This window comes from Papio anubis, chromosome 1 (genome assembly GCF_008728515.1).
Source record: "Papio anubis isolate 15944 chromosome 1, Panubis1.0, whole genome shotgun sequence".
NCBI lineage: Eukaryota > Metazoa > Chordata > Mammalia > Primates > Cercopithecidae > Papio > Papio anubis.
In genome coordinates this window covers 102,294,219-102,311,581 of record NC_044976.1, presented here as the reverse complement: position 1 = coordinate 102,311,581, position 17,363 = coordinate 102,294,219, and positions in this window count along the sequence as shown.

Sequence of the window (17,363 nt, the reverse complement as noted above, 5' to 3'; positions counted from 1 at the left end):
GGAGAATATTTGAGGTGGGGAAAAGTAGTCTGTAATTTTAACTGTGACAAGATAAGGAATGTCACACTAGGCCTTATTAAGAAAGCAATGTTGAGCAAAACCTTGAAGAAGGTAAGGGAGCTAGCCATGTGGATCCCAAGAAAAGGAGGCAGTTAGAGCACAGCTTCTAAGGTGGTACATATTTGGCATGAGGAAAGTGGCTAGTTTAACTGAAGCCACCGACTCAGAGAGAAGTGGTAAAGCCAGGTTTGAAATTTAAGGGAAGCAAGGTTAATGTAGTCAGATAGGCCATTGCAAGGACTTTGGCTCTGACTCTGAAGGACATGGGAAATTAAGACAATTATGAGAAAAAGTTGAATTATTTGTACTTCTATTGAAAATGATTACTTCATCTTCTAATAGACTTAATAGACATTGGTAAATGAGTTAGGGGAAATGATATTGCAGGCTATTGCAATAATCATGGTGAGAAATGGTAACAACTTCTCTAAGAATAAAACACATAGATGGAGTTCAGAAGTAATCAGACTCCAAGTGTTTTCTAAATAGTTTTTATTAGAAAAAATTTCTAACATATTAAAAAGTAAAAATAATGGCATAATGAACCCTATATACCCACTACCCAGAAAGAATTACTAATATTTTGTTTTGCTTTATCCTTGACTATGATTTTCTTCCTTGAAAAGTGTTTTAAAGCAATTCTCAAATATTTTGCCACTTCTCAATTACATTAGTATGAATTCCCAAAGCTACAGAGTTAATATAACTAAAAAAGTCATGATATTCTTTAGCACCTCTAATATCATAAATAAATTTCTGTAGTCAAATTTCAGGGTTTTTGAAATGTATTTTTATACTTGATTCATTGTAATCATAATAAAAACAAAAATTTCTTGTATTTTCTTTGTTGTGGTGTGTCTTTCAGAACTCTTTATTATAGAACAGATGAGTTTCTAGTAGACAGCATATAATTGGATCTATTCTGCCAATCTTAGCCTTTTAAGTGGAAAAATTTCAATCCATTAAAATTTATAGTAATTTCTGATAAAGTTTTCTGCCTTTTTGCCATTTGTTTTCAATCTATGGTTTTTTTATCTCTTATTTCCTACATATTGCCTTCTTCTGTATTTAATTTTCTATATTTTACAGTCTTTATAGTGTTCTCATTTTCTTGTCTGAATATTTTTATTTATCTTTTGGTGATTATTCTGCTATTAAAATAAGCCTACTAAATTTATTGCGATCTATTTTTACTTATTCTGTCTTAACTACACTAGTAAACAAAAATTCTGCTCTTATACAACTCTGTCCTTCGCTTTAAATTGTTTTTGTCACAAATTACATTTTTATAGATTATATGACCATAACATAGATTTTTAATTAATGTTTTATGCATTTTTCTTTTAAACCATATATGAAGAAAAAAACAATTACAGGCCAGGCGCGGTGGCTCATGCCTGTAATTCCAGTACTTTGGGAGGCTGAAGTGGATGGATCACCTGAGGTCAGGAGTTCAAGACCAGTCTAGCCAACATAGTGAAGCCCCGTCTCTACTAATAATACAAAAATTTGCTGGATGTACTGGCACACACCTGTAATCCCAGCTACTCGGGAGGCTGAGGCAGGAGAATCTCTTGAACCTGGGAGGTAGAGGTTGCAGTGAGTTGAGATCGCATCATTGCACTCCAGCCTGGGCAACAAGAGTGAAACTCCATCTCCAAAATAAATAAATACATACATACATACATACATACATACATAATAAAATGTGCGTGTGTGTGCGTGTGTGTGTGTATATATATATATATATAGAGAGAGAGAGAGAGAGTCACAAAACAAAAATACAATAATATTGGCTTTGTATTTTCCTATGTAGTTATCTGTACCAGTGCCTTTTTATTTCTTCATATGGCTTCATGGACTGTCCAGTGTTCATTTATTTTAGACTGAAGGATTTTCTTTATTAGGGCCAATTACTAAGGACAAACATCCTCAGCTTTTGATTTTCTGGGAATGTTTTAATATCACTTTCATTTTTGAAGGATAGTTTTGGTAGATATAGAATTCTTAACTGACAGTTTTTCTTTCAACATTTTTTGCATTAACATTCTTTGTTGATTTTAAATTATTCCACTGCCTAATGACCTCCATGGTTTCTGCAGATAAATTAACTGCTAATCTTCCTGAGGATCCCTTGTTCACGACAAATTGCTTCTCTCTTGCTGCTTTCAAGATTCTCTGGCTTTGGCTTTTGACAGTTTGATTGTCGTATGTCTTGATGTGTATCTCTCTCTCTGTTTATTCTTCTTGGAGTTTGTTAATCTTCTTTTGGAGATCCATGCCTTTTATTAAATTTGGGAAGTTTAGAGCCATTATTATTTTCAAATACTCTCTCTTTTGCTTTTCTCTTTCTGAGACTCTTATTATGAATGTATGTTGCTACACGTGGTGGTGTTAACCTAGGTTTCTTAAGCTCTGTTCATTTTTTTCCTCTCCTCCGACCATAAAATTTTAATTTATCTATCTTCAAGTTTACTAAATCTGTATTCTGCCTTATCAAATATGCTGTTGAAACCCTCAAGTGAATTATTCATTTTAGTTATTGCATTTCACAGTGCTGAAATTTGTTTTCTTTTTATACTTTTAATCTCTTTATTGATTATTCTTTAGTTGTTAAGACATATTTCTCCTGGTTTCTTTTAGTTATTTATCCATGATTTTCTTCAAATTTTTAATCATATTTAAGAATAAGTCTAAAAGGTTCAGTTTTTCTGTTTCCTTGGGGAAAGTTTCTTTTAAATTCTGGTATGAACAGACAATATTTTCTTAATTTTGTGTGCTTTATATTTTTTGCTGAAAAATAGACATTTTAATATTATAATCTGATAACTCTAGAAATCAGAATATGTCCTTCTTCGTAGTTTATTTTTTCTTGCTTATGTATGTTATAGTTGTTCTACTCTCTCTGGAACCAAGGAATATGGTCTCACACTAGGAACATGGACTGCCATCTTCAAGACCACAGTGGAACCAAAGAAGACAAGTGAAAATACCACAAAGCTCTACTGCCATTTCCATATTGATTCTTTCTTGATTTAGCATTTTCTTGGTTGTTGTAAACCTCTGATTACTTTTCCAGAGTTCTGACAAAGTATATTCTGACTGTTTCTGATAAGTTTTTGTAGTGTTTCTGTGGAGACATGGGCCATTAGAGCTAATTACTCTGCCATTTTTATTTATATCACTCTCTCTACATAAATTTTAATTGCATATTTCTTATTGTGAGTGAAAATGAATATTTTTGTATGTCTAAGACACATTTTATATTTTTTAAATTTTTCATAGTTTTTGCCTATTTTTCAACCAAATTTAATCTATTTAGAAGAAACAGGAGGTTATGGCAAAAGTGCCAGTTATATCCAGTTAGCATCCAATTTTCCCTTTTCTGTCATAGTATCAGAATCTCCAGTTTTTAAGAAGATCAAATGTTGGCCAGAATGAAGTCTACATATTATAGTCTCTCTTGCAGCTAAGTGTAGAGTTATAATTATATTCTGGTCAGTATAATATTTGCAGAAGTGATACGAGCTGCTCTGAATTTTTTCCTTCAAGAGAAGAGGTGTGCATTTCTTATTTCATTCTTTGCTCCATTCCATTGCCTGAGTAAAAAGCATGATGATGAAACATTTGAGACATATAAGATATCAGTAATTTCCTATCATGAAGCAACAATACAGTAAGGTTTGGGTCCCTAAAAATCTTCTTGAAGCAGATATGCCAAACCAGCTTCTTACTTCTATCTTCATTACATAGGATGATCTTATATCTCATTTAAGCTACTGTTGTTTGGGTTTCTTTTACATAAAACATATTGTATATTTCAAATAGTGCAAAGATTCCCTGAGAATAGTTCCAGTTGTGAAAATCATTGGCACTAGAAGATTGTTAAACAGGCATGACAGCTAAAGAATCCAATAAGGACAATATGAGAACTGTATATCTATCTATCTATCTATCTATCTATCTATCTATCTATCTATCTGTCTGTCTGTCTGTCTGTCTGTCTGTCTGTCTGTCTGTCTATCTATCTATCTATCTATCTATCTATCTATCTATCTATCTATCTATCTAACTAGCTAGCCAGCTAGGTAGCCATCTAGCTATCTAGCTATATAAAATTGCCTGCACTTTAAAAAAAATTGTTTTTATCTATTATGATGGAAGAAAATAATACCAAATAAAGAAGAGATCCTTATGATAAGAGTAATTTTTGTATTTAAAATTCATGGATTATTTTTAAAAGACGTGATTTTTAAACAAATTTTCCCCATCAGATGGTATAATGGGAACTGGAATACAATAGTAAGGAAGCAAAGTTAAAAATAAGTTGTTTTCTACAGTAAAATAATAAAAAGACGTCACCATAGAATTTTGGAGTCAATGAGGTTTGTAGAGAGTAGGGAAAAGATTAGGAAAGAATTAGTAACCAAGAAGTTGGTCTGCAGGGATAATGAATTCAACAGAGATAAATAATGAAAAATTTTGAGAAAAATTGATTCATACCATATAATGTACTCTCTACCTTCCTATTTAATTTTAAGTAAACTGTAAATGGTTCACTAGCATTATAGAAATCATCATTGCTATTTAATAATAAAAAAAAGTTGAATTCTGACTAACATTGGTATAGATTGTATGAAAATAGATGCACCCTAGAAAGTTTCAGGTATATGTGACTTATATAATATTATGTCTTACTCTGTTTTAAATACTAGGTATCCAAATGTAAACAAGATGAAAAATCTCCATCCTCTAATACCTCACAGTCAAAAAGTGATAAGATGAAGAGCGACAAAACAATGGAACAAGTGTTGGATACTGTGGATACAGAAAGCGTTCTAGGCACAGAGGAGAGTCAGGCTTTGTAACTCCAGTGACAGTGTAGAATAGGAGGAAATATCATATAATATTCCAGGAGGAAATACCTTTGGTGAATGCAAGTTGGAGAATCCCTAGTAAAAAGAATAACAACAATATACAAATGTAGGGAGGTATAAATCAATATATTACATCAGTGGCTCACAAGTGGTTTCAAATTGTGAGTCTAGAATATTTCAGGAGGATTAAAAGAAGATACACTGGGAGAATTATACACTTTGTCCAACTATTCAAAGGACTTTTGAATTCTCCTTGCCTGTCGCAGAATTTAAAACAGTAATTTCAGTTATTCAGTAAACAAAGCATTGTGTTAGGCATGTGCTTTGTGCCAGACTCATTTAGATATGACATGGCAAATGGAGGGAGCAACCTTATATCCTAATGGAAGAGGAAAGACTTTTTAAATAAAGAAACATTAGTAAAATCAGGTGCTACATTTTTTCTGGAAAAAAATGAATTAATGTTACATAGAATATGGTGTGGAGGAGAGGGGAGAGAGAAATTTACTGTAGCTGGAATGATCGGGAAATGCTTCTCTGAGAAGAGAACATTTGTTGAGACCTGAATAAAGAAATGGAGAGCCACGTAAATATCTGCCTGAAGAAGTTTCAAAGAAGAATAAATAGCAAGGGAACAGAGATGGGAGTAAGCTTATTGTTTGAGGGATAAGAAGGAAACCAGTACGGGAAGAACATAGTGAATAAGAAGTAACAATGAGTTTGGAGAGTCAGAGAGGGACCAAGTATATAAAAATGTGTAAACAAAGTAAGTGAATGTGGATATAAGTTAGATTTCAACGGAAATCCATTCTAAGTTTGTGGGCATGGAATGGCATAATTTGGTTTACCTTTTACAAACATATCTCTGGTTTCTGTGTGGAAAATATACTACATTTAAGCATAATGCAATAAAAGATTCTAGTTTAGAGCCTATTTCAAGATCCCAAGTAAGAATGTTTTGGAAATGCGGTAAAAATAATGAGAAATGTTTGAATTTGGACTATATTCTGGCAGAAGAGATGTGACAGGCTATCTAAAAAGAAATAGGTGTGAAGTGTGAGGAAATAAGGCTTATGATTTTTTTTCTGAGTAAAAGGATAGATAACAATGCCCATACCTGGGATGAAAAAGGTTTAGGAAGAGTGAATTTGAGCAGGAACAGATTGAGAGAAAATTGGAATTACTAATTCTATTGTGGCCCTATTGGCATCCACATTCCTAGCAGACAGAGTGGAAACATTGAATAAGCAATTGGATATAGGAGTCTGGAGCCCAGAAGAGGTCTGGTAGAAAAATATAACATTGAGTGTCATTAAAATATGACTAGTAATTATGTTATGAGATTGGAAAAATCATCTTGAGAGGAAGGCTAGAAAGATAACTACAGAGGCTGAATACCAAGAGCTGGAGTCCTTCACACTTAGAGATCTGTCAAAGGAGTAAAACTTATCAAAGGAGGCTTAAAATGAGCCACGAGGAAAGTAGAAATGGAGAGAAATATATATATATACACACATGTGTGTGTGTGTGTGTGTGTGTGTGTGTATAATGTCACTGTGGACTTAGGAGGACTGTTTCAAGAAAGAATCCAGTGGTCAACTGTGTCAAACACTAGCGAGAAGTCAAGTAAGATAATTTCAAATGGAACATTGACTTTGGCAAGATAGATCATTGCTGACTTTAACAGAAGCCAATTCAGAACAATGTTGTAGACTAAAGATTTATTGGAGTAGTTTAAGAATTGAATTAGTTGGTGCTGTGGGAGATGAAAACACCACATACAGAAAATTATTTTAAAAGGCTTTTGTCATGAATGAGAGGAAAGAAAATGCTGGTGGTTGGAAAAGTTAAGGGCCAAGTGAAGATTTTGTTTAGGTTCTATGTTAACCCAAGTTATACAATCACATAATTTAAAGAGTTAAATAAGCCTAAAAGGCTGTTATACAAATGTAGCCATTCCCTGCATGTATCATCTTCCATTTCCCAGTCCTTAGCAATGCTGCAGTCAACTATTTTAGTTAATGTTTTCTTTGTTTGTTTTCCTTTGATCTTCATGTCTACATTTGCCTCCTTTGTCCGTGTTAGACTTTTCCTCTCTGCTGTTTTTCTTTCCTATTTTCCTCATTACTTTTTCGTTTCCTTTTAATCTCACTTCCCACGTCGTCTTTTTTTCCCTTTTCTTTTATGTATGTATTTATTTATTTTTGATACAGGGTCTCACTCTGTCACTCAGGCTGGAGTGCGGTGGTGACGTCATAGCTCACTGCAGCCTCAGATTCCTCAGGCTCAGGTGCTCACCAACAATCTGGCTAATTTTTGTATATTTATTATTATTATTTTTGGCAGATATTGGATTTTGCCATGTTGCCTAGATTGGTCTTGAACTCCTGCGCTCAAGCAGTCTGCCTGCCTCGGCCTCTCAAAGGGCTGGGATTATAGGCATGAGCCACTGCACCAAGTCCCAAATCTTATTAATCCTGTTTTACTGTTTCTTTCTTACTAGCTCACCTCTTCTTTATTGTTTTCACTTCCTCTTTATCTTCCTTCTTTTTCTTTCTCTCCTCTCTTTCTCTCTCTCACTCTGATATGACTAGTCACAGCATTAAAATGTCACATATAGATACTTTTGTTGAAAGTATCTACGTATATGCTCTGTTCTTTAACTTGTCAAATTCGCCAAACAATTGTAGCTTTCTATCTAAGAAAAAAAAAAAAGTCTTTTGATGTGATGTTAACTGTATTTTATTTCTTCAGCAATAATTATTTAAAAGAAATAATAAAGGATACATATAGAATGCATTTTTGATAAGTTTAAAGATTTTTTGAGAGTAGATCTTTTTGGCTCATTTTGTATTTTCTTTATTTTTCTTTTGAGACAGAATCACACTCAGTCGCCCAGGCTGGAGTGCAGTGACCCAATCTCAGCTCACTGCAGCATCTGCCTCCTGGGCTCAAGCCATTTTCCACCCTCAGCTTCCCAAGTAGCTGGGATTACAGGCACCCACCACCATGCCTGGCTAATTTTTGTATTTTCAGTGGAGACAATGTTTCACCATGTTGGCCAGGGTAGTCTTGAACTCCTGACCTCAGGCGTTCCACCCACTTCAGCCTCCCAAAGTGCTGGGATTACAGGCATGAGCCGCTGCGCTCGGCCTCATTTAATATTTTCTTAAGCTCAATTACTCTGCCTAATTCATCTGTATCTTTGTATCTCTGGTACCTCATGCTTGATAGGTAATAGCTATTCAAAACTATAGTGTAACTGTGTTACTAAACTTTTTATAGAGCAGAATACAACACTAGCACATTGACAAACTCTGAATATGTCAACTTAAGCACAATCTTTGTGTTTTAAGTTACACAATTAAACACACGACTTTCCTTTGTATGATTTTCTTCCACATTAAAGCTTGACTTTCAAAGTAAAACTATATATAATAAAAACCCAGCACCACTCTTAACCTCTATGGCAGATGTTGTTTATATGCTCTGCTGCTTACTTGATATGGTCTTCACATTGACTCAGTAAAATATGTGTCAGGTCCTTATGCTACATTCAAAAGCCAGAAGGGATACTTACAAAATAGTGTGAGAATGCTGCAAGAGAGGAATTAAAAACAAAGAAAAACGCTGTTGATTTTCCTCAGGGCGTCTGGGCAGGCTTCAGAGAGGTGGTGATTTTCGATCTGAGTCTGAAAGGGTGAGGGATGGAAGCCATTTCAATAAGGCATAATATCCAACACAATCTTTATCACAGTTTCAAAAGGTAGTCATAAGTTTTGGTGAAATAGCAACATAATTTTTTAAGTGCTTGCTACTTTTTTTGCTGTATAAAGAAATACAGACAATAAGTAATATGCCATCAGACAAGAACAACTTAAACTGAGCCCATTCAGTGTGGGAGCATTTAATTCAGAATCTTCATGTAATTTCCTTTTATTTAAACCATTATTAAGAAATATCCTCTAGCTTATCACGTGTGAATTTTAAGCCTCAGTGGTATTAGCTCTGAAACATACAGAGCACTTTGAGGATTATATTAATTTAAGCAGTGGTACCTGTTCGTGAGCATTTGATTGCCCACAGTGCAGAAGGCTTTACTCGTGTTATTGATTTGTTGGCAAATATATTGGGTGAAAATCCCCTGATATTGCAGGCAGTCATGCATTCCAAGTTTTATTGGATTTGTGAGCCATTTTCCTCTGTCTTTAAACCTGTGATATCTTTCTATAAATAGAGCCACCCAGGTGTTAACTGCAAAAGAACATTCACTGTTAGGCAGCTGTTCCCTAGGCTTGTGTCTCTGATGCTCAGTTATAACAAGTACTTTGATTTCTTTGGTTTAATTTCATTTTGATATTTCCAAGTTGGTTAATAGAAGAACAAGTGTAAAATTCATTTAAAATTATCTAAGGGAGACAACACTTTGGCTCTATGAAGACCAAAAGTAACAAATTATATGTTTAGAACATTTTATGTAAATTGAAGACTTTTTCTTTCCAAATAGATATCCTAGATGACTTTGAAAATAATGTTATGTATTTAATTTTAAACAAAAATATGGTGTAAATATTTTTCATTTTCTATAGTGTATTTTGACCAGTTGTACTTCCAGAACCAGCCAAATCTTCACAAAAGGTATTTTGATAAATCCCAGACTGTAGATGCTTATAGCCCACTTCTTATGTGCAATGTCTGATATTTCACAGAGATAGAAGAATCCTTATTCACTTATTCAAAATTAAAGGCCCAAAGTTGTCAAAATTTAAAGCTTCTAGCATTTACAATTTAGTGATCATGGGGTTAGAAATATAATTTACTTAACCTTTGAAGTGTCCTTGGACATACAGATTAAGTCCACAGAAATGTTAGTCTCTGGACCTCATGGGAGAACCCTGTCTCTCAGGGGGAGATAGTTACTGGGAAAAGAAAAGAAAAAAAGGTAACATTACCATAGCATAATAAAAAAAGTTGCCTCTTTGTATTTTTATTGAAAAAGTATATATATGTAGAATTTCTAATGGAATGCCTTAATAGCTAATGATTGTGTTAGTGTCTTCACCCCCAAGTTCATATTTCTTTTTCACTACATTTTTCCTTTGTCAGTAGAAGAAATATATTTATGGATGGGAGGCATAAGGAGCAAGGAAAGTGAAATGAGAATGAGAGATCACTGAGAATGTAGTAATAGAACATTTGAGGCTAGGGACTCAGAAAATAAGCACACAGTAAAAGAAGACAAGGATTTAGATTTAGCAGTAGCTTTAGCCACACTGTGTGTGTTTTTCAAGTGCATTTCTGGACAAACATAGCAAAATTGTTCATGTTGTAAATGACCTATATTCGTTTGTAAATGACCCTGATTCTGTTTAAGGTAAAAGCACTGGATTATGCTCTTGTCCCGGTTCTACCACCCAAGAACTGTGTAAATTTTGATAAGAAGTTAGACCTCTCAGGTATAACTCCCAATACTTGATGTAAATGATGAGCTGATAGGTGCTGACAAGTTGATGGGTGCAGCACACAAACATGGCACAGGTATACATATGTAACAAACCTGCACGTTGTGCACATGTACCCTAGAACTTAAAGTATAATAATAAAAATAAATAAATAAATAAATAAATAAATAAATAAATAAGAAGTCAAACCTCTCTGACTCTCAGGTACCAGCCTCAATTCAAGCTGGCAAATATGAATTGCTGTCCTATTAGGTGCTAGTATTTGTGTTAGATTCTCAGACTCCAAAGATGAAAGAAGATTACTTTCACTTGTCTTCTTGCAAACAGCTTCATCTTCTATCTCCCAATTCTAATTTCACCACATTAAATAACTTATAAATTATCTACACCGCTCTAAAGTGATCTCTTTGTGATGGAAATCTTCTCAAAGGTTTTTAAATGTTTCAATACCACCCTGTGACCCTCATAAAAAAAGCATTGTATTACCTTTAAATGTATACCTGACTCTTCTGGTCAGTCGCTCTCTTGACTCTTGTTCCATTTTCCACCACTCTTCACTAAGCGTCATCCATAATAATCCCCTTTCTGTCTCTATTTCAGCAATGCTCTCTCTGATGTCACTTTTCCTCTCTAATATGTGTATCTCTTTCCACCTAAAACATCATTATGTATCACTTCTATTATTCCTAACTTCTATAATTGTTTGTACTTCAAAGCTTAAATAACTCTTGCTTCAGGCATATGTCTCCTCTGATCCTGCTGATGTATCATGGAAATTATCAAGTAGTATCATACATCTCTTTAAGGATCTCTTTACTAGCCATCTTAACAATTCAAGAGTATTGAATCAGGGTATGAATTATTAAATTAGGTCACCTATGTTTAAATCCAATCTACCCCAATATTGTGTTATTTAACATGTTTCATCTTTAGTCACTTTGTATGTGACGTGATCATTAGTACCTAAATCTTTGGAATAAGAGTTAAAAAACAAACCAAAAAACACATAAAATTAAGCTAATAAAAATAAAAAAAAATCAATGCATGTGAAATTCTGTACACAGAGCCTGACATGTAATACATGTTTCGTAAATGTTATTTTTATATTATTGGTAATATTGTTTAACCTCTGTATCTCTATTACCATAAACATTACCTAACATGACCCATTTCTTAATTCACTAATTAAGTGAATTTTATTTGGGCAGTTATGGCAAGCATTATGTAATCGTAGGACGTAGAAATATAAAGAGTAAGTATGACACGTGGATGAACAAATGAATGAAAGAATAAGCAAAGGTACTATTCTTATTCAAAAAGAGTGCTACCAAGTAGTAGAAAAGACATGCATGCAAAGAATATAACAAAGAGTATGTATCAGTTTGGGCTCAGTGAAGGAAGTAAATCTTTCCAAAGTATGTCAAACAGAAAGGAAATCTAATTCAGATAATTTATAGCTTGAAAAAACTGTGGAATGGGCTAGGAATGAAAGTCAGGATCAGCCAGGGATTCCCAAGTTTAAGTGCACATCACCAAAATCCAGAGGATACTAAGCTACGCCTACTGTCACAGCTGTCTCCCATTCACATGATACTGGTGACTAAAGGCTGGGGATCTGAGTGTGTGGCTCCTCGACTGCCTGTATGTGCTCTGGTCTCCACAACTTTGTTTTCCGTGAGCAAAAACAGACAGATGTTTTTCATCTAACTTTCACAGCCAAAATCGTATGAGGGTGCAAGTAATTAGATGCCACTGAGCAAGTCTATGAAATGTACTTCTCTTTCCAACCACTCCAATGACAAAGTGGAAATAGATTTTGTAGGAAAATGTTTTCCTTTTAAAAGTCTCTGCTTTTTAATCTATATTCGATACCCCCATAAAAAAAATTCTACCATTCCAATCTCAGTATCAGTCACTTCACAGGCTCCCATAGAACACCATTTTTCTAGATCTATCTAGTGTTCCAGCGATGAAGTACGTTATCAGGATTTTATGAAACACAGAGTAGAAGCATGCAAGAGTAGCTAAAGTGGAGTGCATGGGTCCAGGAGGGCTTCCTCAAAGAGCACTGTGACAAAGAAAGCAAGGAAGCAGTTACAATAAATCCATGTGTTATTTCATGTAAGAAGTTTCCTTGAAAGGCAAGAATTCCCTGCTGAAGATATTTTTTTATTTGGAAAAATATATTTGTGGAATACTATTAACAGGGTACTAATAACAAAGCTGAGTGTAGACATGAGGATAATTCAGTCTATTTTTACCAATAAATACTTAAATACTTGAGGGACTGAATTTCTATTCATTCAGTTTATATTGGCTCACGGCATTAAATACTCGCAAACAGGTGATTTTGTCTGCCACAATCTAGACTTTAAGGAATGATTTGGAATTTTAGTAATGTAGTCTTTCGTAAAGTATGTGCTTTGCTTAAGCTGTGCTCAAACAAAACTAGACATAAAAAAAAAAGAATCTGAAATAATTGATTTTTTCATCTCATTTCTTATTATAATATCAGAGTAAATTTCCATTATCTGAAAATTATTAATCTTGTTTTTAGATATGACAGGCAATGAAGAAGAGGTAAAAATAATTAAATTTATTTTATTTTTATTATATATATCGCTGTTGATTTTATTGGGAAACGAAGCTTCATCACTTAAAAATGTTATATTTTATTCATATTCCACATAAAAATATTATTGATTAACATTCCACAATTTCTAAAGAGCTAAGAAAACCAGTTAAAATGTATCATAAATGCATGTTTTTATAGTAAATCTGTAGTTTAACTGTGGGATACAGAGAGGTAATCCACCAAAGGTCATTTTACTGTAGAAGGCAGCAAATGAGTTTTCCAAAGAGCTACCTCATATAATCCATTATCTGATAAATGTTATTACTAACCTTGACCACTTTCAACTCTTAAAATTTGTTATCTCATCAGTCCCAGTGAGAGATATAAGCATTATTAAAAATTACTTCTTAGATGTTAAAAATTATAATTGATAGTATTTCCTAATTATATTGAAAATTTTACATTAATATTTAAAAAATTGATGTTTACATTATTTTACTTTTATTCTCGTTGAACCAGGTTCCTTTTAATTCTTTTCTGAACTGTAAGATGGGCCTATGGTGAAAAAAAATTTCTTATTTTACCAAACCGTATTTAATTTTTAGTGTTAAAAATGTCCTTTCCTTAGACTTTTATAGATTATACAGGTGGAACAGTGCTTATCAGAAGAGTTTGGATTTTGGAGTTTTGGATTTTAAGAATGCTCAACCTGTAGTATACTGGTGACATTTTACTATTTTTTAAAGCAAAGAGAAGGTACCAAAGTAAAATTGTCTTATACAAAGCAAATGATAAAAGATCTTTACTTTCATCATAAACGATCATAAATATCTCTGCCTATTGCATTGTACTTTTTTATAATAAGCTCAGAAATTTTAGAATTTTTTGCTAGGTTTAACTAAAATTTTATAAGCAGACTTCCACAGTTATGATATATTGGATGATTGTCAAACATTTAAAAAATTATCACTGCTTTTCAAAAACTTTAATTTACAAAGATATGATTATCGTATGATAAAAAAGATGATAATCAATACAACAGCAGACATGTTGGTTAACTGGAAGCAATGTGGTTTAGGAAATTGACTTGAGATAAAGGAATAAGCCTAACAGGTTGAACTGCAGTGGCATAGGTCAGTCAGTGATTGATTGACTAATTACTATGTGACCACATTTTGGCCTTGAAACACAAAAAAACAGAATTGTTGGAATCCCTGTTTTTAAACCAGAGAGAATTTCTATCATCATTGAAAATAGTAGAGCACTTACTGCTATTGACAGGTAGCTAACATTCATGAGGAGTGATGTAAACAAAAAATGATAGAAGAAAAGAAAATAGCATAGCCTTTGATAACATAATTTAACCACAGAATCAATTAAACTAAATGTCCAGCTTTTTTCTAGCTTTCCTATTAAGTAAGCTGATAGATATATTTTTTGCTTAAGCAAATTTTGTTTGGTTTTCTGATAATTATGCCGTAAAATTTCCTGATAAATAGCAAAAGTAAAAATCCCTTTTTCTTATACCTTCTAAACATTCTACACTGGGACAACCGATGTTAACTATTACAAATTGGTGTCTTTATTTTTTTAATTTCATTATTATTATACTTTAAGTTCTAGGGTACATGGGCACAACATGCAGACTTGTTACATAGGTATAGATGAGCCATTTTGATTTGCTGCACCCATCAACTCGTCTTTTACATCTGGTATTTCTCCTAACGCTCTCCCACCCCTAGCTTCCCACCCCTCAGCAAGCCGTGGTGTGTGATGTTCCCCTCTTTGTGTTCATGTGTTCTCTTTTTTTTTTTTTTTTTTTTTTGAGACGGAATCTCGCTCTGTCACCCAGGCTGGAGTGCAGTGGCCGGATCTCAGCTCACTGCAAGCTCCACCTCCCAGGATTAAGCCATTCTCCTGCCTCAGCCTCCCGAGTAGCTGGGACTACAGGCGCCCACCACCTCTCCCGGCTAGTTGTTTTGTATTTTTTTTTTTTTTTTTTTTTTTAGTAGAGACGGGGTTTCACCGTGTTAGCCAGGATGGTCTTGATCTCCTGACCTGGTGATCCACCCCTCTCAGCCTCCCAAAGTGCTGGAATTACAGGCTTGAGCCACCGCGCCCTGCCATGTTCTCATTTTTTAACTCCCACTTATGAGTGAGAACATGTGGTGTTTGGTTTTCTGTCCTTGTGATATTTTGCTGAGAAGGATGGTTTCCAGCTTCATCCATGTCCCTACAAAGGACAGGAACCCATCCTTTTTAATGACTGCATAGTATTTCATATTGTGTATGTGCCACGTTTTCTTTATCCAGTCTATTATTGATGGACATTTGGGTTGGTTCCAAGTCTTTGCTATTGTGAATAGTGCTGTAATAAACATACCTGTATGTGTGTCTTTATAGTAGCATAATTTATAATCCTTTGGGTATATACCCAGTTATGGGATTGCTGGGTCAAATGGTATTTCTAGTTCTAGATCCTTGAGGAATCACCACACTGTCTTCCACAATGGTTGAACTAATTTACACTCCCATCAACAGTGTAAAAGTGTTCCTGTTTCTCCACATCCTCTCCAGCATCTGTTGTTTCCTGACTTTAATGATCGCCATTCTAACTAGTGTGAGATGTTATGTCATTGTGGTTTTGATTTGCATTTCTCTGATGACCAGTGATTTGACCATTTTTTCATGTGTCTGTTGGCTGCATAAATGCCTTCTTTTGAGAAGTGTCTGTTCATATCCTTTGCCCACTTTTTGATGGGATTTTTTTTTTCTTGTAAATTTGTTTAAGTTCCTTGTAAAATGTGGATATTAGCCATTTGTCAGATGGATAGATTGCAAAAAATTTCTCCCATTCTGTAGATTGCCTGTTCACTCTGATGATAGTTTCTTTTGCTGTGCAGGAGCTCTTTAGTTTAATTAGATCCCATTTGTCAATTTTGGCTTTTGTTGCCATTGCTTTTGGTGTTTTAGTCATGAAGTATTTGCTCATGCCTATGTCCTGAGTCGTATTGCCTAGGTTTTCTTCTAGAGTTTTTATAGTTTTGGGTCTTATATTCAAGTTTTTAATCCATCTTGAGTTAATTTTTGTATAAGGTGTAAGGAAAGGATCAAGTTTCAGCTTTCTACATATGGCTAGTCAGTTTTCCCAGCACCATTTATTAAATAGGGAATCCTTTCCCCATTGCTTGTTTTTGTCATGTTTGTCAAAGATTAGATGGTTGTAGATGTGTGGTGTTATTTCTGAGGCCTCTACTCTGTTCCATTGAGCTACATCTCTGTTTTGGTACCAGTACCATGCTGCTTTGATTACTATAGCCTTGTAGTATAGTTTGAAGTCAAGTAGCATGATGCCTTCCACTTTGTTCTTTTGGTTTAGGATTTCTTGGCTATGTGGGCTCTTTTTTGGTTCCATATGAAATGTAAATTTGTTTTGCCAATTCTGTAAAGAAAGTCAGTGGTAGCTTGATGGGGATAGCATTTAATCTATAAATTACTTTGGGCAGTATGGCCATTTTCACAATACTTATTCTTCCTATCCATGAGCATGGAATGTTATTCCATTTGTTTGTGTCTTTTTTTTATTTTGTTGAGCAGTGGCTTGCAGTTCTCCTTTAAGAGGTCCTTCACTTCCCTTTTAAGTTGGATTCCTATTTTATTCTCTTCGTAGTAATTGTGAACGGGAATTCACTCATGATTTAACTCTCTGTTCTTGGTGTATAGGAGTGTTTGTGATTTTTGCACATTGATTTTGTATCCTGAGACTTTGCTGAAGTTGCTTATCAGCTTTAGAAGATTTGGGACTCAGATAAGGGAGTTTTCTAAATATACAGTCATTTCATCTCTAAACAGAGACACTTTGACTTTCTCTTTTCCCAATTAAATAGCCTTTATTTCTTTCTCCTGCCTGATTGCCCTGGCCAGAACTGCCAACACTATGTTGAATAGGAGTGGTGAAAGAGGGCATCTTTATCTTGTGCTGGTTTTCAAAGGGAATGCTTCCAGTTTTTGCCCATTCAGTATGATATTGGCTGCGTGTTTGTCATAAATAGCTCTTATTATTTTGAGATATGTTCCATCAACACCTAGTTTATTGAGAGTTTTTAGAACGAAAGGCTGTTGAATTTGGTTGAAGGCTTTTTCTGCATCTATTGAGATAATCATGTGGTTTTTGTCATTGGTTCTGTTTATGTGATGGATTACGTTTATTGATTTGTATATGTTGAAACAGCCTTGCATCCCAAGGATGAAGCTGGCTTGATCATGGTGGATAAGCTTTTTGATATGCTGCTGGATTCAGTTTGTCAGTATTTTATTGAGGATTTTTGCAAGTATATGATATCTTTCACATCTTGTGTCTACTTATACAAAACGAGGTCTACCTCCATA